The sequence below is a fragment of the Moschus berezovskii genome, chromosome X (assembly GCF_049115385.1).
Source record: "Moschus berezovskii isolate FMDL1 chromosome X, NW_MosBer_1.0, whole genome shotgun sequence".
Taxonomy (NCBI): Eukaryota; Metazoa; Chordata; class Mammalia; order Artiodactyla; family Moschidae; genus Moschus; species Moschus berezovskii.
The window spans coordinates 95,905,075-95,930,624 of record NC_142488.1 but is presented as its reverse complement, the minus strand read 5'-3'; the positions used below and the strand labels follow the sequence as shown (position 1 = coordinate 95,930,624).

At 43.3% G+C, this 25,550-nt stretch overlaps 1 long non-coding RNA gene across 22 annotated transcripts in view; it reads right to left on the bottom strand.

The window, feature by feature from the left end:
- Nucleotides 1-2,050: 2,050 nt before the first annotated feature.
- LOC129564583 (uncharacterized) overlaps nucleotides 2,051-25,550 on the bottom strand; it is a 31,685-nt gene continuing 8,185 nt past the window's right edge. For 3 of the 22 annotated variants that reach the window (XR_016036796.1, XR_016036801.1, XR_016036790.1), the window contains 5 exons: nucleotides 22,731-22,779; nucleotides 9,397-16,783; nucleotides 7,563-7,790; nucleotides 6,899-7,001; nucleotides 2,051-6,644 (listed from right to left, as the gene is read on the bottom strand). This is a non-coding gene — a long non-coding RNA (uncharacterized LOC129564583). The other 19 variants (XR_016036795.1, XR_016036800.1, XR_016036793.1 and 16 more) reach the window with 19 other exon arrangements.

Sequence of the window (25,550 nt, the reverse complement as noted above, 5' to 3'; positions counted from 1 at the left end):
CTCTCCCAGTGGGATAGGTGAGTGAGTACTGTGGGACAACAGCAGGGGTGAGTGACCATTTCTCCAGCCCTGAAAGCCCATCTTCTGAAAGGGTGGCTGCTCTGTGTCCTCAGGGAGGGTGAGGGATGGGACCTCATCCCATCCTGACACTTACCTGCAGAGGTGACCCAGGCTCTGTCAGCCTGAGCTTGGGCATCTGTGACTGGGACTCGCAATACCTTTGTCACAGAGCTGCCCTGAGGGGTAAATGACGAAACCTGTCCAGAGTGTATAGCATGTGGTAGGACTTCAGTTCAGTTCAGTTCAGTTCAGTCACTCAGTCGTGTCCGACTCTCCGCGACCCCATGAATCACAGCACGCCAGGCCTCCCTGTCCATCACCAACTCCCGGAGTACACTCAAACTCATGTCCACAGAGTCGGTGATGCCATCCAGCCATCTCATCATCTGTTGTCCCCTTCTCCTCCCGCCCCCAACCTTTCCCAGCATCAGAGTCTTTTCCAGTGAGTCAACTCGTCGCATGAGGTGGCCAAAGTATTGCAGCTTCAGCTTTAGCATCAGTCCCTCCAATGAACATCCAGGATTGATCTCCTCCTCTGGAATGGACTGGTTGGATCTCCTTGCAGTATAAGGGACTTCTTCAGTGCCCTTTAAATGTTAGGGTACAGCAGTGGGGTCTATCTGAGCCCTGGTCCTAAGGAAGGCACGGTGGAAAGTCATCTCTCACTGATTCTCCTACAGAGATTACATGCATCTAGGGGAAGGGAGCAAACAACTCTCTGACAAATGCTGACTTGAAGGGTTTGAGGTAGCAGGTTCTCTTGAATTTCTGGTGTTACAGAATCTCCTAAGAGCTGCTCCACATAATACCTGTGTGCTGATCCTAATCCAGTCTCCACGCTGGGAAGACAGGCTTGCCTTTGACTCACCTGGTGAGCTCAGTGAGAGATGGCACCAGGGCAGTGGGCTGTGATGTTTGTCTAACTTCTGCTCCTGAACTGCTCCCTATGCTCCTTACATTGGTAAGAAATTCGAGACCTGTATTCCATTCAAAATGGCAGGGGTCCTCAGATCATTTCAGCCACGTGCTGCCTCCTTTCGAGGCAAAAATCCACAAATTACTACCATCGCTTTGATAGACAAGTATCCATTCTTCCAGTCACTCACAGCTAAATATATATTGAGCTCAAACCCATACTCTTCATTAGAAGTATCCCGTTAACTCTGTAGTGGAAATATCCTGTCAGAGGTTAAATGTGAGATGACATGGCTCCTGCATGTTAACTTTTATACGTTCAAGGCATTGAAGATGTTAAAAACAATTCTCCTTTGGATCCATTTAACCACAGACCTCTCTCCCATTTAACCACAGACCTCTCTCCCCCACTCTCCTGTCCTTCAAAACCAAAGTTCCAGAAAGCATTTTCTGCATGCCTTGTTAACATTCTTCACTTCCCGCTAACCTCTTATCTCACTGTACTACTGAATCTGTCCCCATGATTGCAGTGGACGTGCTCTTACCAAGGTCACTAGGTAAATATGTTAGTACATGAATATTGCTTTAACGATTCCCTAAAGTATACATGGACGTCCCTGGTGGTTCAGTCAGTAAAGAATCCGCCTTCAAAGCAGGAGACTAGGGTTCAATTCCTGGGTCGGGATGATCCCCTGGAGGAGGAAAGGGCAACCCACTCCAGTACTCTTGCCGGGAGACTCCCATGGACAGAGGAGCCTGGCGGGCTACAGTCCATGGGGTCACAAAGAGTCGGACACGACTTAGCAACTAAACCACCACCAGCAAAGTACACACGCTTATGCAGACTGCTTCTGTTACTGAAACAAGTCTTTGACTGTTTCCCAGGCTCTGGAGCGTGAGGTACAAACCCTGGCTGTCCTGTTCTCTAAATGCGCAGCCCTAGGCCAAGTTCTCTCTGTTCCTCAGCTTTTCGTCTACAAAATGGAGATGAGCAAGTGTCTACCTCATAGGGGTGCCTGGACCATTAAATGAATTGATATGGGGAATACTGTTAGGACTTTAAAATGTAGCCATGTTTAGTTTTCATGTATATCTTTATTCGCATTACTATCCCCACAGGCACAAAAACAGGATACAGAGTGGTGTTTATTCACAATGACATTTGAAGTATGTGGTTAGCGAGTGTGTTCGTTTCCTAGGGCTGCCGATACTAATGAACAGGAACTTCATGACTCAGAACAAGAGAAATTCATTATCTTATCGTTTTAGAGACCAGAAACCTGAAATCAAGGTTGTCGGCAGGGCCAAACTTCCTCTGAAGCTTCCACAGGAGTCTCCTTCGTTCGTCTTCCAGCTTCTGGTGGCTCTTGGCTTTCTTGGTTCATGGGAGCATAACTCCAGTCTCTGCCTCTGTCTTCGCATGGCCTTCTTCCCTGTGTGGGTGCAGTCTCCCTCCTTTCTCTTATAAGGATGCCCGTCTTGGGGTTTAGGAACTGTCCTAAATCCAGTCATCTCTCGAGGTCTTTAACTTAAATGTACCTGCAAAGACCCTATTTCCAACTAAGGCATGGGGGTGTTATGATTTGGAATTATTGGAGGGCACACAATTCAACCACTAGAGTGACATAAGCAAGCTACAAAATTAAATGTAAGATGAGACCTTGTGTTTTGTATGTAAATATATAAATGTATGCGTACATCTGTAAATATATAAAACCTGCATAAGAATAAATCTGGAGCAATTCTGGTGGCACAGCTAAGATCCCACATGCCTTGAGGCCAAAAAACCAAAACATAAAACAGAAGCAATATAGTAACAAATTCAATAAAGACTTTTAAAATGGCCCAAATCAGAACAAAACTTTAAAAAAATATATGTTGCTATCTATAAGAGTTGGGATTAATCTTAGGTAAGGTAGTTGACTGGCAAAAGACAAAATAGCATAGTTGTTATTGTTAAAGGTTTAAAATTCAGAAGGAAGATATGAAATATTAATAGTTATATAACCAATCACACAGCAAAACTATTCACAGAGCCAAAACTACAGTACATGCAAGGGATATAGGAAGAAATGCACTAATAATAGATGATTCTAACATACTTCCCTTAATCCAAAATAGTCAAGTAGAGAAATATTTACTCATTGCAGAAAAGACTTAAACAACACAGTCTCAAGAGTAGATCTGATAGATGAACATACTGACTGTGAAGGGTCTTAGATAACACACTTTTTAGATGAATATGGAACATTCAGGAAAACTGACTCTATCTGAGGCTGGTAAACAAATCTTCAGCCCAGATGGAAATACACATTAAAAATGGCAGAATTTGATGACGATAATGTTAACGAAAACACAACATATCAGAATCTAATTAAAGCAGCAATGAGCAACACTAGTGCATGCTCAGTCGCCTAGTTGTGTCTGACTCTTTGCAACCTCATGGTCTATAGCCAGTCGGGCTCCTCTGACAATGGGATTTCCCAGGCAAGAATACTGGAGTGGGTTGTCATTTCCTCCTCCAGGGGATCTTCCTGACTCAGGGATCAAACCTGCATCTCCTGCTTGGCAGGTGGATTCTTTACCCCTGAGCCACAAGGGAAGCCCTACAAAGAACCAGGCTTCCTTGGAAAAAATGTCTGATTGCAGGTTTGCGTAGGGATTGTACCAGATGAATCTGGACCAAACTCTCATACGAGAAAACACAATTAAGGCACAAAAGTCAACCAGAAGGAGCTCACACAGGCTAAAGGCGGAACAATTAGAATGTCAAGTAAAATAATGACTGCTGCTGCTGCTAAGTCACTTCAGTCGTGTCCGACTCTGTGCGACCCCATAGACGGAAGCCCACCAGGCTCCCCCTTCCCTGGGATTCTCCAGGCAAGAACACTGGAGTGGGTTGCTATTTCCTTCTCCAGTGTGTGAAAGTGAAAAGTGAAAGTGAAGTCGCTCAGTCGTGTCCAACCCTTAGCGACCCCACGGACTGCAGCCTACCAGGCTCCTCCATCCATGGGATTTTCTAGGCAAGAGTACTGGAGTGGCTTGCCATTGCCTTCTCCATAAAAATAATGACTACACTATATTAAAACACATCAGATATAGAAAAATCTACAGCTCGTAACGCCATTCTAATGGGAAAAAAAGTCCACAGAAACCAACTTATTGCTCACCTTTGGAGGATCCTAAGGAAACTACCTGCTGTTCTGAAAAGTGAAAAGACTGTAAAAGAATTAAACATTCATCCTATCCTCCCATGCAACCTAATAGTTGATTAGGAAATTCCTTTTATAAAGGAATTCCAACTAACAAATGCATACAAAATTTTGCAACCTTAAATGAAATGCAGATTTGGCAATGGTATTTGGAGGCCACAAACTTCAGGTGAAAAACACATGGGAAATGTTACAATGGTGGTAGCGGGCTGACAATACATGAAACCAGTGATTAACCTTAGTGTCACAACTGGAGAGACAACTAGACACAACGAGTCTCCTGGAAGAAGGCTATGGAGTAAACTCCACCACACCTGAGGTATGCTTGCCAAAAATATGAATTGATATAGCCTCTGCATCTAATCACCGATCAAAGGGGGAGGGGACAGAACCACATAAACAAAACAATAGGGACAGAGTCAGCAGACTGATAGTTTAGCGGGTAAAGAACCCAACTGCAATGCAGGAGGCACAGGAGACACGGGTTTGATCCCTGGGTTGGGAAGATCCCCTGGAGGAGGAAATGGCAACCCACTCCAGTATTTTACCTGGAAAATTCCACGGACAGAGGAGGCTGGTGGGCTACAGTCCATGGAGTCGCAAAGAGTCAGACGTGACTGAGCACAGCAGACTCTAGAATGCAAACCCACACAACAAAAGACATAGCTTCTTATGCAAATAAATTGGAGGATGTGATGGTTAATTTCATGTGTCAACCTGATGGGGCCACAGAGTGCATACACATTTGGTTAAACATTATTCTGTGCGTCTATGGGGGTTTTCCTGGATGAGATTAACATTTGAACGGGTGCATGAAGTAAAGCATATTGGCAGCTTGTTCCTGCACTCAGACTAAATGAAAAATGGGCTCTTCTTGGGTCTTGAGCCTGTTGGCTTTTGGATTGGAACTCACACCATTGGCTCCTTTAGGCCCAGGGCTTGCTGAACATAGATCGTGGGACTTCTCAGCTTCTATAATGACCTGAAACAATTCCTGAAGTCAGTCTGCTCCCCCCTCTATAACAGGCTATTGGTTCTGTTTCTGACTAATACAGATTTTGGTACCAACAGTGGTTTTAAAAGGAGAGAAATTTAAGGTTGAGTTTTCTGAACTGGCCTGGGGGCAGGGGGAGGTTTCTGGAATTGGCTCTCGAATCTGATCATATTTAAAGGTGCTATATTTCCAGTAGTAAAGAGAGCCCTGATAGTCCATGCTGTGATCTGGGAATGGATATAACCTAAATGTCACCACTGCAGATACCTAAAAGAAGAAAGGATGTGGGTGACTGTGTATATGATACTTTCAAACATTTTTGCAAGATAACAAATATAAGAAGATTGGCTGATTGCCCCTAATGTCACTAGACAAAATGGAGAAAGAAAAGGATCAGCTCAGAAATTGGAATTCCCAGCTCAAGTGCCACAAAAATGGTCTGTAAGCTTTCATTAGTGCCTTGAAGGAGACCCTTATTTCCTGTAACCAGAAGGTGAGACTTTTCAAAACAAATGCAAAACCTCATCCACCACAAAGACAAGCCACTGACTGGAAGAAAATATTCATAAATCATATATCTGATAAAGGACTGCTGCTGCTGCTGCTGCTAAGTCACTTCAGTCGTGTCCGGCTCTGTGTGACCCCATAGACGGCCTCCCCTGTCCCTGGGATTCTCCAGGCAAGAACACTGGAGTGGGCTGCCATTTCCTTCTCCAGATAAAGGGCTACTATACAGAAAAAAGAATCAAAAGTCAATAGGAAGAAAACAGACACACTCATAGATAAACTGAGAAAAGATTTCAAGAGCGACTTCATCAAAGAAGACATAGAATTGGCAAAGAAGCACATGAAACTATTCTCATCATTATCATTGTGCAAATATAATTGAAAACTACAATTAGCTACCACTACACCTGACAGGGAATGCTCATGAAGAAAAAGAATGACCAAATCAAGTTTTGGCACGACTATGGGACATGGACCTCTCACACACTAATGGTGGTGATGAAAATGGTGTCACCACCTTGGAAAACCGTTTGTTCGTATCTTACAAGGTTAATCTTACATCTACCATATGATCCAGCTGTTGCTCTGGTAAGGATGTATTCTAGAGGAAGAAAGCATATGTACATGCCCAGACTTACACACCAATGTTCATAGCAGCTTTATTTAGAAGAAACCCACTTGGAAACACCTCAAATGTCCCTCAAGAGGTGAATGAATAAAGCAAATTGTGGCATACGCATATACTGGATGGGTGGCTCAGACGGTAGAGAATCTGCCTGCAAAGACCCGGGTTTAATCTCTGGGTCAGGAAGATCGCCTGAAGAAGGAAATGGCAACCCACTCCAGTATTCTTGCATTGAAAATCTCATGGAAGAAGGAGCCTGGTGGGCCGCAGTTCAGGGTGTCGCAAAGAATCAGACACGACTAAGCGAATAACTCTTTCAGATACTGGATTGCTGCTCAGCAATCAAAAAAAAAAAAAAGAGCTATTGACACATACAACAAAATAGATAAATCAAAAAATAAATAGGTGTCCAAATCTAGTCTGATATGTAAGGAGTTTTGAAGCCAGCACTCCATCCTAATAAGTACAAAGGCAAACTAAAAAAAAAACAACAACAGCTCTTCTCAGATCAGAGAGGTGAGGCCACAAGTCAAATTTCTGTCTCCAAAATTAAAGAGACAGGTGAATACTGAGAATACAACTTACCAAAGCAAAACCATCAGCAGAAACTTCCATGGGAACCAGTATCAGTGTAGGAAAACCAAAAAATATAAATGTTGGGGTCTCCCGAGGACTGCTGCCCTTGAACCTGGAATAGAAGAAGCTCCATAAGTCATCAGGACACTGATTCTCAGAAGCTGTCTCCTTCAGACACCTGAAATGAGCAAGGCCACTGGCATGAGGGTGGCACAGGGAGACACACCCAGCACACGATATAATGGGCTTCTCCCAAGGCCCTTTTCTTCTCCTTTTCTCGTTTGTCCCCAGAGAACAAAGTGGAAAAGGAATAAGAAATGGCCTGAATTCATGCAGACATTCATGATCTCACAATAACCACAGGACCATGGGTTTATTCATGTGTTATCATTGAATGGTCACAGAGACATTGTAGGTAACACATTCTTACCCCCATTTTACAGAGGGGAAGGCTGAGGTGTAGAGAGAGTTGCTACCTGTCTCACCTCCTGTGACCCTGCCTTTAGGAGGAAAGTGGCTCCAGGACACTGCACTCACTGGGGCCAGGCGGGACCCTTTTTACCACCAAGACAGCGGGGCACCGAACCCCAAAGCAGGAAAGAGGTGACTTGGGTGTCAATCCATTTGTCTCCCCACACCCCAGGGTGAGCTCGTGCCCACCGCAGGAACTTACTCTCCCAACTCAGTTCCAAACACCTGAAGGTGAAACCTGCTTTCCTCGCCAGGCAGCCTCTGTCTATATTAAAATATCACGGTCGCCGCAATGACGTCAGGTTTCTACGGCTCCGCGGTGTGCAGCCCTGTTTACACCTGGAATGTCTCCTATGTTGTAACCATCATTTGCAGTCTTGACAAGCTGCATCCTCGCAGTCATCCAACACCATGGGTTCTGTCATCTGCACTGGGGCATAAAAATTCGTGAATACCCAACACGTGTTTGACACATCCTGCATCCATCCATCTATTCACCCAGTTAACAGGTATTAAGACCAAAGTTTATATGATCTCTTTGGTTAAGTTTTAGGCTTCTCTAGAATAGCAACAGGAAATTAAAGTGTAGGAAAGCAGGTGTGGAAAATTCAGTTGTTAACTCTAAGAAGACATGGCTCCCTCCCTTTAAGATTCCAGGCTTCCCAGATGGCACTAGTGATAAAGAACCCGCCTGCCAAAGCAGGAGACATAAGAGACACGAGTTCGATACCCGGGTCGGGATGATTCCCTGGCGGAGGGCAGGGCAATTCAGTATTCTTGCCTGAAGAAACCCTTGGACAGAGGAGCCTGGTGGGCTACAGTCCGTAGGGTCGCAAAGAGCTACCTGAAGCGAATAACTGAGGACAAATAAATGCATATTAAGATTTCAACCAGCTCAAGTTTCTATTTGATGATTCTAAAACATGCTTTCAGCCCTAGCTCCCTCTCCACATTTCTAGTTACTGTCCTCTTTCCATGGATTCTCTCTCGCACCGAAGTTCTACCAAGAATTCTGCACACTTAATTCACATCTTCCCGCACCTCCCTTCCCTCATCTAAAGGGGCTGTGTTCCTCTGCGCTTTCACTGAAATTACACTTGCCAACTCAACAACCACTTGTTTGTCACACTTATACAACAGATCCAGAATGTTGAGAGGATTTTTCAAACACAGGCAAATACGGTTATTTTCTCAAGAGAAGAGGCTTGCAGGACTTCCCTGGTGGTCCAGTGGCTAAGACTCTGCTCCTAATGCAGGGGGCCAGGGTTCAATCCCTGATCAGGGAAATAGATCCCACATGCCGCAACTAAATGAGATCCCACATACAGCAACTAAGACCCCATGTAGCCAAATAAATATGTTTTATAAAAAGAGAAAGAGACGAGAACTTCCCTTCTGTAGTTCAGAATTCAATTACTTGACTACAGATGGGGAATCACATTACAGGACAGCCAGCTATCCAGAAGCTCAAGCTGTAAAATACATTCCATAGAGTAAGAGTGAGATAACATGAAGGCTGTGCTTTCAACAACAGGCTTTCAAATGAAGCACAGTTTTTCTCAGACATATCTCATAATTTTACTTCAATGAAAGTGATTTTGCAAATATGTTAAGTGCAAGTTAGCAATAATTTTTATAGTCACTTCAAGAACCTGTGTTTTTTCCATTTATTTCTTTCTCAAGAACTTAGCATGTAGGGAATAAACTTCTCTGAAATTATATTGTTATTCAAACTCTGCCATGAAAATATATTGTTTGAAAGAACTGTGCGATATACCATATTTGGACACTATATTGGTAGGGATAGGGACCTCTTTTGCAGTTTTCTGTTAAGTCAAAATTCTTTTACTGGGTTGTAGAAATTATGATGCTTGACATTCTCTGGGGATGTATCCATTAAATAAGAAAAATAAAACCCAACCTACAAAAAGTATACATGAATCCATATTGATATCAACAAATATCTGAATTAATAAAGAAATGGTGTTGAGAATAAACGTCTTTATCAAAAAATTCCAAATAATATATGTAAATACCATTGCCTCCATGAAGTGTGCCTGCGTGTGTGCTCAGTCGTGTCTGATTCTTTGTGACCCCATGGACTATAGCGTGCCAGGCTCCTTGGTCCTTGGGATTCTCCAAGCAAGGATACTGGAGTGGGTTGCCTTTTCCTCCTCCAGGGGATCTTCCCGACGCAGGGACTGAACCACCGTCTCCTGTATTACAGTTGGATTCTTTACTGCTGAGCCACTGGGGAAGCCTGATTGCCTCCATGAAGTAACCCATAATTCTGGCTTCTACCTCTGAGGGCAGAGAGGACTTAGTGACTGACTTCTGAAGGATAGAGAAGGCAAATGGAAAAAGTTACTGTACAATGGAGAAACTGAACAAACAGCACGTTAACCCAGTGAAGCAGGTCATCATATCCAGTGACTCAGTGATGTCATGTGGGTACCATGGTGATAAGAGGGGCACTTCAACTCTGTGGTATTTTTCCTCAAAACTGATAACCACAAATAGTCTAGCAAACTGCATAATCACAAGTAAACTAAAAAACAGCCTGTACTCAAGACTGTCAGGGGCATGAAAACAGTGTGACAGTTCCTCAAATGGCTAAACAGAGAGTTACCATATGACGCAGCAATTGCACTCCTAGGTACAAAACCAAGAGAAGTGATGACATATATTTACATAAAAACTTGCACACAAATGTATATAGCATTGTTATTCAGAAGAGCCAAAAGTGGAAACAACCCAAATGTCCACCAACTAAAGAGTGTGTAAGTAAAATATTGCATACTATTTGACAATAAAAAGGAATGAAGTACCGATATATGCCATAAGACCGGTGAACGTTGAAAACAGTATGCCAAGGGAAAGAAGCCAAATATGCAAAAAGTCACATAGCATATGATTCTATCTACATGCAATGTCCAGAAAGATGTCATCAATATAGCTGTACCCAAGGGAATCCCCCCTTTATACCAGACTTCCAGAAAGCTCTTTGTTGTGGCTCTTTGCCACAGGCCCTCCCTCCCACCTTTCTGTCTTGAAATGTTCAGGCTACAGTTCAGGCATCTGCCACTAGGTGGCACTAACAAATCGCCACTTTCAATTTTCTTACAAACGAGTTTATTCAAACAACTACCAAAAATTAAAGTTCAGCCTCTGAATATATGTACAGGATGAAACTAATTCTGTTAGAAAACACTGATAAGTGTAAAAGAAGGCGGTAGAAAATATACGCTGGGGCCTGCACAAGATGAAACACCAAGTGGCAGCAGCAGTTGGTGGTCGGGCAAAGGGCAGGAAAGAGGTGACTGATGGCGTATGGGACCTTGGATCCTGGTGTGGGCAGCCTGAGCGGTAGTGTTCAGTGTCCCAGCAGGGGATGACAGAGTGTGTGAGAGAAAGAATGGGCAGCATGTGCAGCCTGGAGGGTAATGGGGGTTAGCACGTGTTCTCTGGTAGGGACTCTCTGTAGAGTCCACACTGTTCATTAGCAAACATTAATAAGAGAAGAAATAAATCAGTGCACGCGATGTAAATTTGGAGTAGTCAAGAGCAGATGGAATTGCTTCAACACAAATAAAAATTTTCCAAATAGAATGGCTACCATCATCATCAGTTTCCTAGTTTACTCTCTCCAAATATACTCCTTTACATTAAAAAAAAGAACAAAAATAGAGATGGATATGATGCCACCTGGCACGTTATCTTCCTCATCCAGAGGGGTAGGTGAGTGAGTACTGAGGGACGACAACGGGAGGGGTGCATGACCATTTCTCCAGCCCTGGAAGCACATCTTCGGAAAGGGAGGCTGCTCTGCATCCTCAGGGAGGGTGAGGGATGGGACCCCATCCCATCCTGACACTTACCTGCAGAGGTGACCCAGGCTCTTGTCACCATGATCTTGGGCATCTGTGGCTGGGACTCATGGTGCCTCTGTCACAGAGCTGTCCTGAGAGGTGAACGAGAAAACCTGCCCAGAGTATATGGCATGAGGTGGGACTTCAGTGCCATTTAAATAAATGTTGGGGTACAGCAGCCCCAGAAAGATGGTAGGAGGGGCGAATTCATGCTTAGAATCAAACCCCATTCCCGCCAGAAATGCTCAGAGGGCTCAAACAAACCTTGTACGCACCAGGACTCAGGGACCCCATAGAGACTGAGACAGAACTGTGTTTGAGCATCCCCTGTGGAGGTATGGTACGGGTCAGCAGTGGACAGGGGCTCTGGGTGCAGCAGACTTGGGTATGGCATAAGCCCTCTTGGAGGAGGTCGCCATTAACCCCACCACAGATCTGCCAGAACTTACACAGGACTGGGAAACAGACTCTTGGAGGGCACAAACAGAACCTTCTGTGCACCAGGACCCAGGAGAAAGGAGCAGTGACCCCACACGAGACTGACCCAGAGGTGCCCCGGAGTGTCCAGGAATCTCCAGTGGAGGCATGGGTCAGTGGTGCTCTGCTGCAGGATTGGGGGCAGTGAGTGTAGCAGTACATGCATGGGATCTTTCGAAGGAGGTCACCATTATCTTCATTACCTCCACCATAGTTTCCGTTCCGTTCCGTTCCGTCGCTCAGTCGTGTCCGACTCTCTGCGACCCCGTGGACTGTAGCCTACGAGGCTTCTCCGTCCATGGGATTCTCCAGGCAAGAATACTGGAGTGGGTTACCATTTCCTTCTCCAGGGGATCTTCCCAACCCAGGGAACGAACCCGGGTCTCCCACATTGGAGGCAGACGCTTTAACCTCTGAGCCACCAGGGAAGCCCATAGTTTGGCCCCAGGTAAATAGCATGGAGGGAACACAGCTCCGCCCATCAACAGAAAATCGGATTAAAGATTTACTGAGCATGGCCCCACCCATCATAACAAGACCCAGATACCCCTCAGTCAGTCTCTCCCATCAGGAAGTTTCCATAAGTCTCTTATCCTTCTCCATCAGAGGACAGACAGACTGAAAACCACAATCACAGAAAACTAACCAATCTGATCACATGGACCACAGCCTTGTACAACTCAATGAAACTATGAGCCATGCCATGTAGGGGCACCCAAGATGGACGGGTCATGGTGGAGAGTTCTGACAAAATGTGGTCCACTGGAGAATGGGAATGGCAAACCACTTCAGTGTTCCTGCCTTGAGAACCCCATGAACAGTATGAAAAGGCAAAGATAGGACACTGAAAGATGAACTCCCCAGGTCGTTAGGTGCCCAATATGCTACGGGAGATCAGTGGAGAAATAACTCCAGAAAGAATGAAGGGATGGAGCCAAAGCAAAAACAACACCCAGCTGTGGATGTGACTGGTGATAGAAGTATGATGCTGTAAAGAGCAACATTGCATAGGAACCTGGAATATCAGGTCCATGAATCAAGGCAAATTGTAGTGGCCAAACAGGAGAGGATGGAAAGAGTGAACATCAACATTTTAGGAATCAGCGAACTAAAATGGACTGGAATGGGTGACTTTAACTCAGATGACCATTATATCTACTACTGTGGCCAAGAATCCCTTAGAAGAATTGGAGTAGCCATCATAGTCAACAAAAGAGTTCGAAATGCAGTACTTGGATGCAGTCTCAAAAACCACAGAATGATCTCTGTTCGTTTCCAAGGCAAACCATTCAATAGCACAGTAATCCAAGCCTATGCCCCGACCAGTAATGCTGAAGAAGCTGAAGTTGAACGGTTCTATGAAGACCTACAAGACATTCTAGAACTAACACCCAAAAAAGATGTCCTTTTCATTATAGGGGACTGGAATGCAAAAGTAAGAAGTCAAGAAACACCTGGAGTAACAGGCAAATTTGGCCTTGGAGCACGGAATGAAGCAGGACAAAGGCTAATAGTTTTGCTAAGAGAATTCACTGGTCGTAGCAAATACCCTCCTTCTGTTACAGAAACCAGTACTTGAGAAACCAAGCACCCCACTCAGAGAATTGGAGAACTCAGGTTTATTACGCCAGTGGGCCCAGAGGAGTTAACACTCCAAGCTCTGAGCCCTGAACAAAGGGTTCCAGAGTTCTTATAGACAGACTGTAGTGGGCAACACTAGCTGCTAATAGGATGGTTTAAACTAAGGGGCTTTGCATGCATGGGAACAGCAGTCAAGATGGGGAGAGGGATGCCTTGCCTGGACAGGATTGATTAAGCAGGGCTGCGGGTGCTGGGCAATTGCAAAGAGCAGGACAAGGGTGAGTGAGATAAACTCCAGTTCCTAGTATTGCAAGTCCCCACTTTCTGAGACTGCGTGACCTATGTGATCTAGATTTGCAAGGGGCAAGCCGAGTTACAGAGGCAGAAGGAGAAGGAGATTATGTCAAATTTTAACTTTTCCTCTTCATTCCAACAACACAAGAGAAGACTCTACACATGGACATCACCAGATGGTCAATACCGAAATCAGATTCATTATATTCTTTGCAGCCAAAAATGCAGAAGCTCTATACAGGCAGCGAAAACAAGACCAGGAGCTGACTGTGGCTCAGATCATGAACTCCTTATTGCCAAATTCAGACTTAAATTGAACAAAGTAGGGAAAGCCACTAGACCATTCAGGTATGACCTAAATCAAATCCCTTACGATTATACAGTGGAAGTGAGAAATAGATTCAAGGGAGTAGAGCTGATAGACAGAGTGCCTGATGAACTATGGACGGAGGTTCGTGACATTGTCCAGGAGGCAGTGATCAAGATCATCCCCAAGAAAAAGAAATGCCAAAAAGCAAAATGGCTGTCTGAGGAGGCCTTCCAAATAGCGGTGAAAAGAAGAGAAGCAAAAAAGCAAAGGAGCAGAGGAGAGATATACTCATTTAAATGCAGAGTTCCAAAGAATAGCAAGGAGAGATAAGAAAGCCTTCCTCAGTGATCAGTGCAAAGAACTAGAGGAAAACAATAGAATGGGAAAGACTAGAGATCTCTTCAAGAAAATGAGAGATACCAAGGGAACATTTCATGCAAAGATGGGCTCAAGAAAGGACAGAAATGGTAAGGACCTAACAGAAGCAGAAGATATTAAGAGGTGGCAAGAATACACAGAAGAACTGTACAAAAAAGATCTTCCCGACCCAGATAATCACGATGGTGTGATCACTCACCTAGAGCCAGACATCCTGGAATGCAAAGTCAAGCGGGCCTTAGGAAGCATCACTACAAACAAAGCTAGTGGAGATGATGGAATTCCAGTTGAGCTATTTCAAATCCTAAAAGTTGATGCTGTGAAAGTGCTGCACTCCATATGCCAGCAAATTTGGAAAACTCAGCAGTGGCCACAGGGATGGAAAAGGTCAGTTTTCATTGCAATCGCAAAGAAAGGCAATGCCAAAAATGTTCAAACTACCGCACAATAGCACTCATGTTACATGCTAGTAAAGTAATGCTCAAAATTCTCCAAGCCAGGCTTCAGCAGTATGTGAACCATGAACTTCCAGATGTTCAAGCTGGTTTTAGAAAAGGCAGAGGAAAGAAAGTGAAAATCCCTCAGTCTTGTCTGACTCTTTGTGACCCCGTGGACTAGACAGTCAGTGGAATTCTCTAGGCCAGAATACTGGAGTGGGTAGCCTTTCCCATCTCCAGGGGATCTTCTCAACCCAGGGATGGAACCCAGGTCTCCCGCATTGCAGGCGGATTCTCTACCAGCTGAGAAACAAGGGAAGCCCAAGAATACTGGAGTGCGTAGCCCATCCATTCTCCAGCTGATCTTCCCGACCCAGGAACAAAACCAGGGTCTCCTGCATTGCAGGCGGGTTCTTTACCAACTGAGCTATGAGAGAACCCCAGAGGAACCAGAGACAATATTGCCAACATCCGTTGGATTATCAATAAATCAAGAAAGTTCTAGAAAAACACTTATCTCTGCTTTATTGACTATGCCAAAGCCTCTGACTGTGTGGATCACCACAAACTGTGGAAAATTCTTAAAGAGATGAGAATATCAGACCACCTGACCTGCCCATTGAGAAATCTGTATGCAGGTCAGGAAGCAACAGTTAGAACTGGACATGGAAAAACAGACTGATTCCACATCGGGAAAGGAGTACGTCAAGGCTGTATATTGTCACCCTGCTTATTTAACTCAAATGCAGAGTACATCATGAGAAACGCTGGGCTGAATGAAGCACAAGCTGGAATCAAGATTGCTGGGAGAAATATCAATAACCTCAGATACACAGATGATACCACCCTCATGGAAGAAAGTGAAAAGGAACTAAAGAGCCGCTTGTTGAAAGTGAAAGAGGAGAGTGAAAGAGCTGGCTTAAAGCTCAACACTCAGAAAATGAAGATCATGGCACTCGGTCCCATCACTTCATGGCAAATAGATGGGGAAACAAGGAAACAGTGACAGACTTAATTTTGGGGGGGCTCCAAAATCACTGCAGACGGTGACTGCAGCCATGAAATTAAAAGATGCTTACTCCTTGGAAGAAAAGTTATGAGCAACCTAGACATCATATTAAAAAGCAGAGACACTACTTTGCCAACAAAGGTTCATCTAGTCAAGGCTATGGTTTTTCCAGTAGTCATGTATGCATGTGAGAGTTAGACTGTAAAGAAAGCTGAGTGCCGAAGAATTGATGCTTTTGAACTGTGGTGTTGGAGAAGACCCTCGAGAGTCCCGTGGATAGCAAGGAGATCCAACCAGTCCATCCTAAAGGAAATCAGTCCTGAATATTCATTGGAAGGACTGATGTTGAAGCTGAAATTCAAATACTTTGGCCACCTGATGGGAAAAACTGACTCATTTGAAAAGACCCTGATGCTGGGAAAGACTGAAGGCGTGAGGAGAAGGGGCTGACAGAGGATGAGATGGTTGGATGGCATCACTAACTCTATGGACCTGAGTTTGAGCAAACTCCAGGAGTTGGTGATGGACAGGGAGGCCTGGCGTGCTGCAGTCCGTGCGGTCACAAAGAGTCGGACACGACTGAGCGACTGAACTGAACCGAATTGAACTGAATAGCAATGCGGGCTATCTGAGCCCTGGTCCTAAGGAAGGCACGGTGAAAAGTCATTCCTCACTCTTTCTCCTACAGAGATTACATGCATCTAGGGGAAGGAAGCAAACAACTCTCTGACATGTGCTGTCTTGAAGGTTTGAGATAGCAGGTTCTCTTCATTCTTTGGTGTACCAGAATTTCCTAAGAGCTGCTCACAACATACCTGTGTGTTGATCCTAATCCAGTCCCCACCCTGGGAAGACAGACTTGCCTTTGACTCACCTGGTGAGCTCAGTGAGAGATGGCACTGCGGTAGTGGGCTGTGGTGTTTGTCTAACTTCTGCTCCTGGACTGCTCCTTGTGTTAATACATTGATAAGAAAATCTGGGACTCACCCCGTAGTCAGCAGTGCAGGGGCTCTCAGATCATACATTTTCCAGCCACATCACATCAAGATTTCAGCCATGTGCTGCCTCCTGAGAGGCAAAATTCCACAAATTACTACCATTTCTTGACAGACAATTATCCATTCTTCCATTCACTGATACCGTAATATATATTGAACTTTAGGGCTCATACTATTCCATTGTAAGGTTCTTATTAATTCCACAGTGCAAGTAAGAGTGTAGAAAGGACAAATTCAAGGGTTATTTCTGAGATGAGCTTCACATTAACTTTTAAAATTGCTGAAGTTTCAAGGATTTGAAGATTTAAAAAAAAAAAATCTCTCTGTTCTCTCATCAAAAGTTTCAGGAAGCGTTTTCTGCATTCCCTGTTAACATTCTTCACTTCCCACTGTCTCCTCATCTTACTGCACTGTAGCTTCTGTCCCTGTGATTGCAATGAACGTGCACTCACCGAGGTCACAAGCTACCTTTTGGTCACTAAGTCCAATACTTTCTATAAATATATTAATATACAAATACTATAACTTTTTAATGACCATCTAAAATGTGTACACTTGCATAGACTGCTCCTAACAAATCTTTGACATCTTCCCAGGTTCTGGAGCATGAGAAACTGGGTACAAACCCAAAATGCTCTGTTCCCAAACTGTGCAGTCCTGAGCTAAGTCCTTATGTCTCTGTCCCTTATCATTTCATCTATGAAATGTGGGTTAACACCATATCTAATTCACAGTACTGTTGTGAGCACAATGAGTCAATACATAAAAAGCATTTGGTTAAATGCATTTTAGTCGTTTTTATTTCTTTGCTTATATCTTCACTGGCTATGAGCATTTCTACCATCCCTGTGGTATAAACTGATTTTTAATCACTGACTCTGGAGGTATGCTGACAGAAGGTGAGTGGGTCACAAAACTCAATGTATGATGAGAACTTATCTTTTATACGTAAATATGTAAATACAGACACACATGCACAAATGTATAAATAACAGCAAGAGAAAATTTCTAGAGTATGATAAATGTATACAAATAACTGATTCACTTTGCTGTACACCTGAAACTAACACAAAACTGTAAATCAACTAGACTCCAATGACAAGTTTTTTTCTTTTAAAAAAAAGGATAGGATACAAATGAAAATCTTAGCGAGGCTTTTCTTTTCGTAATATGTTTCAGGATATTTTCTTTCCCTTTTTAGTAATTAATTTTTTACTCTACTAAACACCCCACAGCACACACTGTTTCAATCATTTAAAATAAGAAAGTTCTGAGAAATTTAAGCATTCTTAGCCTTACAGGAAACCTACAAGAAAGCAACTCAACTTTAGAAAAGGAACACCCAGAAGCATAGAATGGGAGGCGAGATATTGGGGGAGTCCCTACTGGTAGGACAGGTCACAGGCCCCCAAATTCTACACTACATTAATTATTATCAATATTTAAATCTCTGCTTAGTTAATTAGGAGAAAAACATGGTACTTTACTGTGTTTGACTTTGTGTTACCTTGATTGAAAAAGTAGGCTCTTCTCATCTGAAAGGCAGTAGCGTACACTGCTTAGATGAAGGGCTCAGGGACTACAAACCTGTATTCAAATCAAAGCCCCACCACCTGCTAGCCCTGCCCTCACTGTGCCTCAGTTCCCTCATGCTTAAAGTCTCCTCACAGGTTATAGTGAGGAAGAAACAAGTAAGTATACTTTGAGCACTTATACCACTGTTGGGCACTGAGGAAGTCAGCAATAAATATTTATCATTCTTATCATCCCTAAATGGAACATTATGATTTCTACAGTCATTGTTATTATTGGGTGGGCTTTCTGTTCCCTCCAAATAAAGCTCCTTAAATTGAAAGCACGCCCACCAGTTTTGGCAACCAGTTAGCCAAGTGCAGCTTTTCTCTTAGGAGGAAAAGTGGTTCATACATCAAACATGGAGTCTCTTCAGGTGCTGCCCAAGGGACTAGTTCCTGACAGGGAATCAGCCTACTCTGGATGCCTGGGGGCCACTGAGAAAAATGAGAGCTCTGCAGCTTATTGTGCAACCAGAGATCCTGCAGGACCACAGACATCAGAGAGCGAAAGAGATTACAAACTCCAATGAAGAAAAGAAGTCCAGCAAATCTCTCAAATTGGGAAATTACCTGAACAAAGCTGGAGAATATGCATCCTCCAAAAAGTGTTGTTAAGGCCCCCAGAATTTCCAGCCAGGCTGGGCTGGAGATGATCTTACCCTGTATAAAACTAGTCCATGAAGACTTGGAGCAGGGGACTTCCCTGGTGGTCCAGTGGTTAAGAATCCACCTTGCAATGCAAAGAACATGGGTTCGATCCCTGGTCAGGGAACTAAGATCCTACATGCCATGGAGCAACTAAGCTCGAGTGCCACAACAAAGATCCAGTATGCTCAATTAAGAACTGACAGAGCCAAATAAAAAAAAAAATAGGTTTTATAAAAGACTAAGGGAGAAGACTGCTTTTTCAAATCCCAGAAAATAAGTAATAAAGGCATGCAGAGAAACCTGGCCCAATCAAAGGAACAAAATAAATCTAGAGAAATGAATGATAGATAAATGATCGAAAATTATGTGACAGAGAATTCAAAATTATCATCAAAGACAACGAACAAAATCAGGAGAGTGATCATGAACGAAATGAATATATCAACAGGGATAGAAATTAAAAAAAAAAAAAGAACCAAACAAATTATGTAGCTGAAGAATACAATAATTGAATTGAAAATTTCATTATAGGAGGTGATGGAATTCCAGCTGAGCTTTTTCAAATCCAAAAAGATGATGCCATGAAAGTGCTGCACTCAATAAGACAGCAAATTAGGACAACTCAGCAGTGGCCATAGACTGGAAAAGGTCAGTTTTCATTCCATTCATCTCTCAGAGAAAGGCAATGCCAAAGAATGTACAAACTACCGCACAATTGCACTCATTTTACATGCTGGCAAGGTAATGCTCAAAATCCTCCCAGCTAGGCTCAACAGTACGTGAACTGAGAACTTCCAAATGTACAAGCTGGATTTAGAAAAGGCAGAGGAATCAGAGGTCAAATGGCCAACATCTGTTGAATCATAGAAAAAGCAAGAGAATTACAGGAAAACATCTGCTTCCTTGACTAAGCCTTCTACTATGTGGATCACAACAAACTGTGGAAAATTCTTCAAGAAATGAGAATACCAGACCACCTGACCTGCCTCCTGAGAAACCTGTATGCAGGCAAAGAAGCAACAGTTAGAACTGGACCTGGAACAATGGACTGGTTCAAAATTGGAGAAGGAGTACATCAAGGCTGTATACTGTCACCCTGCTTATTGAACTTGTATGCAGAGTACATCACGTGAAATGCCAGGCTGGATGAAGCACAAACTGGAATCAAGATTGCCGGGAGAAATATCAATAACCTCAGATATGCAGATGACACCAGCCTTACGGCAGAAAGCGAAGAGGAACTCAAGAATCTCTTGATGAAGGTGAAAGAGGAGAGTGAAAAAGCAGGCTTCAAACTCAACATTCAAAAAACGAAGATCATGGCTTCTGGTCCCATCAATTCATGGCAAATAGACCGGGAAACAACGGAAACAGCGACAGATTTCATTTTCTTCGGGTCCAAAATCACTGCAGATAGAGACTGAAGCCATGAAATTAAAATAATACACTTGCTCCTTGGAAGAAAAGCTATGACAAACCTACACAGCGTAATATTAAAAAGCAGAGACATTGCCGACAAAGGTCCATATTGTCAAAGCTATGGTTTTTCCAGTAGTCATGTACAGATGTGAGAGTTGGACCATAAAGAAAGTTGAGCACTGAAGAATTGATACTTTTGAACTGTGGTGTTGGAGAAGACTCTTGAGAGTTCCTTGGACTGCGAGAAGATCAAACCAGTTAATCCTAAAGAAAATCAACCCTGAATATTCACTTAAGGACTGATGCTGAAGCTGAAGCTCCAATACTTTGGTCACGTGATGCAAAGAGCCAACTGACTGGAAAAAACTCTGATGCTGGGAAAGACTGAAAGCTGGAGGAAAAGGAGATAACAGAGGATGAGATGGCTGGATGGTATCACTCACTCAATGGACATGAGTTTGTGTAAGCTCCGGGAGTTGGTGAAGGACAGGGAATCCTGGAGTGCTGTAGTCCGTGGGGTCGCAAAGCGTCTACACGACTTAGTGACTCAACAACAACAACAACAGAATATTTGATCAAGCAGAAGAATCAGCAAACTTGCAGATAGGTCATTTGAAAGCATGGAGTCAGAGGAACAAAAAGAAAAAAACAATTAAGAAAAGTGAAGAAAGCTTAAGAGATTCAAAGTACACCAGGAAGAAGATCAGTATATACATTATAGGACTCCAAGAAGGAGGAGAGGGAGAGAAGAGGGCAGAGAGTTGATTTGAGGAAATAATGGCCACGAATTTCACAAAATGGACATCCAAATTCAAGAAGCTCAAATGACTTCAACTATTTCAGTTCAGTTCAGTTCAGTCTCTCAGTCTCGTCCAACTCTTTGCGACCCCATGGACTGCAGCTCGCCAGGCCTCGCTGTCCATCACCAACTCCCGGAGTTTACTCAAACTCGTGTCCATTGAGTCGGTGATGCCATCCAACCATCTCATCCTCTGTCGTCCCCTTCTCCTCCTGCCCTCAATCTTTCCCAGCATCGGGGTCTTTTCAAATGAGTCAGCTCTTCACATCAGGTGGCCAAAGTATTGGAGTTTCAGCTTCAACATCAGTCATTCCAATGAATATTCAGGACTGATTTCCCTTAGGATGGACTGGTTGGATCTCCTTGCAGTCCAAGGGACTCTCAAGAATCTTCTCCAACACCACAGTTCAAAAGCATCAATTCTTCGGCACTCAGCTTTCTTTAGAGTCAAACTCTCACATCCATACATGACTACTGGAAAAACCATAGCTGTGACTTCAACTAGGATGAACACAAACAAGCATTATGACAAACTGTCAAAAGTAGAGACAATGAGAAAATCTGGATACCAGCAAGAGAAAGTGGATCACCACGTATCAAGAGAGATCTCATAAAATTATAAGTGGATTTCTCAGAAGACTAGAAGGGAGTCGGATGAGACATTCAGTGTTGAGAGAAAAAAATCCCCAACAAGAATACTTTATCTGACAAAGCTTTCCTTCTCAAATGAAGGAGAAATAGAGACCATCCCAGATAAACAAAACCTGAGGGAGTCCATCACAATTAGACCTACCTTGTAAAAATTGCTAAAGAGAATCCTTCAAGTTGAAACCAAAGGATGTGAGACGGTATCATATATACTTAGTAGAAACTGCATTACAAATTTTGAATTTTGATCTTTCCCTGAGCTCAAGATATGTGATACGATACTCTCTTGTAATGCTGGTCAGTGGCATTGAGCCACAGCTCCCAGTCAGTCACAAGATCATGAGGGTAAACAACCAGGACTCTTCCAACCAATCTGTACCCACACAGCCATTTTGCTTTTCACCTCAGACCAGCATTCAATAAAGTACATGAGATATTCAACACTCTATGATAAAATAGGCTTTGTGGTTGATGATTTTGCACAACTGTAGGCTAATATAAGTGCTCTGAGCATGTTTAAGGTAGGTTAGATTTGGTATGTCTGCTGTATTAAATGCATTTTCAACTTACAGTGGTTTTCTCAGGACGAAACAACTATGATCAATCAAGTAGCAATGAATGATTCTAGCCCCCAGACTGAACCCTCTAAGCACCTATCCCACTAAAGGAGACCAGGCGCCTTTGGAGAAATGGATGATTCTAGCTCCAAAGAAGGAACTGTGTACCACATGTGTCTAGACCACACTCTCATACCAGAAAGCACATCAGAAGGACTCAGAAGCCAGCTTGAAAGGGCCTCCCACCGGTCAAAGATAGAACAACTTGACACCAAGGAAAATAATGACTACAATGGACAAATATATACATGCCTGGGAGTCATGATGACAATCTAAAAGAAAAGCAGAACACAAAACCAACTCACTGCTCACCTTTGGAGGATCCCAGGGAAAAGGCTCATTCTTTCAAAAACGGGAAATACTGCAAAAGAATTAAAAACATTAATTCTGCCCTTCCTGTGCAAACTATACCTCAGAGTAACCTAACTGTTGATGAGGGGAAGTTCGTTTTATAGAAGAATTCTGGCTAATAAATGCCTAAGAAATCACAGAACTTGCACATCACCTTTTTACAGATGTTAATGACAAGCAGATCTAGCCAACTATGTTGGGAGGCTACAAAAAAACACGAGGTAAGAAGCAGATGGGATACTTTCTAATGGATAGGTCAGGTTGATAACACCTGAATCCAGTGATCAATTTAGTGTCAGAAGAGACAGCCAGACAGAATGAGCCTCCTGGTGTAAGATTAAAAGATGTACAACATTAAAAGTGAAGCATTCTTACCAAAAAATGTGAACTGGTCAAGCCTCTAAATCTAATCACCACTTTTACAGTAATAGAGGAGGAAGGCAGAGGAATACAAACAACACAATAATAAGGATATAATCAACTGAATGAGGGATATAAACTCCACAGGACAAAAGATGCAATTTCTTAAGCAAATGGGTGGAAGGTTAAAAAAAAAGGAGGCCTTTTTTATATACACGACACTTATGACTTCAGAGAAATCACAGTTAAAACCACAGTAAGATACTATAGCATGCTTACCTGAACATCAAATATGAGAAACATGGAAACTACCAAGTGTTGCAGATGATAGGGAATATAGACTGAAAAGAACCCTTTGACAACTACTTGGCAAATCCTACCGAGCTCAGTCCTACGATGTAGAAATGCCTCTCTTAGGTCCACGCCCAAGAGAAAGAAAATAAACATCTACCCAAAAGCTATGCACAAGATCATTCATAGCAACATTATTGACAGTAAGTCAAAAACTGGGAAATACCCAAACCTCCATTATAAATACATATATTGTGAAATATCCACACAATATAACACTGTACACCAATGAGAATGAATGATCTACCACTACAGACAACAGTAATATAAATCACACACACACTATGTTCAGTGAAAGGAGCCAGACACAAAAGAGTATATGCCGTAAGATTTCAGGAATTTTTCTTCTAATCTCCCAGCTGAGTTTGGGGAAGAAGAAGTACCTTTTAATTGAAGGCACTTAGTATTGTTCTATGTTACCTGCAGGTTAACCTCAAAGAAGCATGTATCCTCTGAGTCAAGAAGTGATTTACTACATATACACAGGCTAGAGCCATGTCTGATGGACAAAAAACTGGGTGGTAGACAGGAGTCACCCAAGGGGAAGACCTAACCCACTAACCCTATGTCCCCTATGTGACCCTGGGTAGGTCACCACACTTCCTCTGGTCTCACCTGTCAAGTGATTCAGACTATCCCTGATGCCCAACCAGGAAAACCTCATACATAGAGCAATCAGATCACCATTCGACAAGCACTCTGAAATCATAAAAGGAAAAGAATTCACCATGGGAGTCCAAATAACTATTTTAACAGCCAAATTGTCTAATGCATAGTAACTGTAATAATTATTACTTTTTTGTTTTTATAATTATTATCTTTTCATTTTTCTTAAATAAATACCCTCGATAAATGGACAACAGCTATTGAAACATAGTCTTCATCCAAACAGATACGGTCTCGGCCTAACATCAGTCACTATCAGCACGTCTTTTTCTTCTTCATAACTGTACCAGTTAGCAGTGTGATGGCTCAGACGATAAAGAATCTGCCTGCAGTGCAGGAGACCCGGTTTTGATCCCTGGGTCGGGAAGATTCCCTGGAGAAGGGAATACCGACACACTCTAGTATTCATGCCTGGAGAATTCCATGGACAGAAGAGCCTGGCGGGCTACAGCCCATGGAGTCAAAAAGAGTCGGACACGACAGAAGCGACTAACACTTTCACTTTTAGGAGTGTGGGCTCTGGAGACAGATCAGGGCCAAATGTAAGATCTGTCACTTATAAAACGTGTGAGTGTAAATACTTTCACCTCACCTTACAGTCACTGGATCGGCTCCTATCTGGCTTTTTGACCTCATCTCCTACCACTCCACACTTGGTCTGCAGGGCTCCAATCAGTCAAGCTGGTCATCTCCTCCCGGAATAACTGGGGCACACACAGTGAAAGGCTGCTGACAAAAAGGCCTGCTCAGGCCTGGCATCTGCTTGTCTTTCAGGGCTCAGCTCAAATGTCACTTCCTAAGGAAGAGCTTCACTGACAACCCCATGGACAGGAACCTCTGACCCAAAGTTTTCTACTCTATTTATGAGTAGACACTGAACTGATGCCAGAACCAACTGTTTGACGCTTTCCATCCCATGTCCCCTCAGATCTAGACCGAGCCAAGAAATTGGCAATTTCAATAAGCACCTCTGACAATTTTGTTAAAGTGGTCCACGGACCACATCTGAAAAGATCCTGACCTAAACATGTGACATTTGTGTAGCACTACTTTAATGTCTGCCATGTAGAGTTCTAATATGTCTGGGGTTTGTCTGTCAATGCAGTACACTGACCCTTCCCTCCCACCTACAACTACTGATTGCTTTCTCACATGATCACAATTAAACTCCACAATAATTCTGTATGGTTGGGAGCATTATCCTGTTGTATAGACAAGGCATGGGAAAGGGTAGGGACTTACCTAAAGTGTCCCAATGACGGGGCCCAATCGTTTCACTCTTGCTCCAGGAACGTGTCTAGGAGACTCAATATCACAACTGGTTCTTCTCTCATTTCAGTTCAGTTCACTCGCTCAGTTGTGTCCAGCTCTTTGCGACCCCAAAGACTACAGTACACCAGGCCT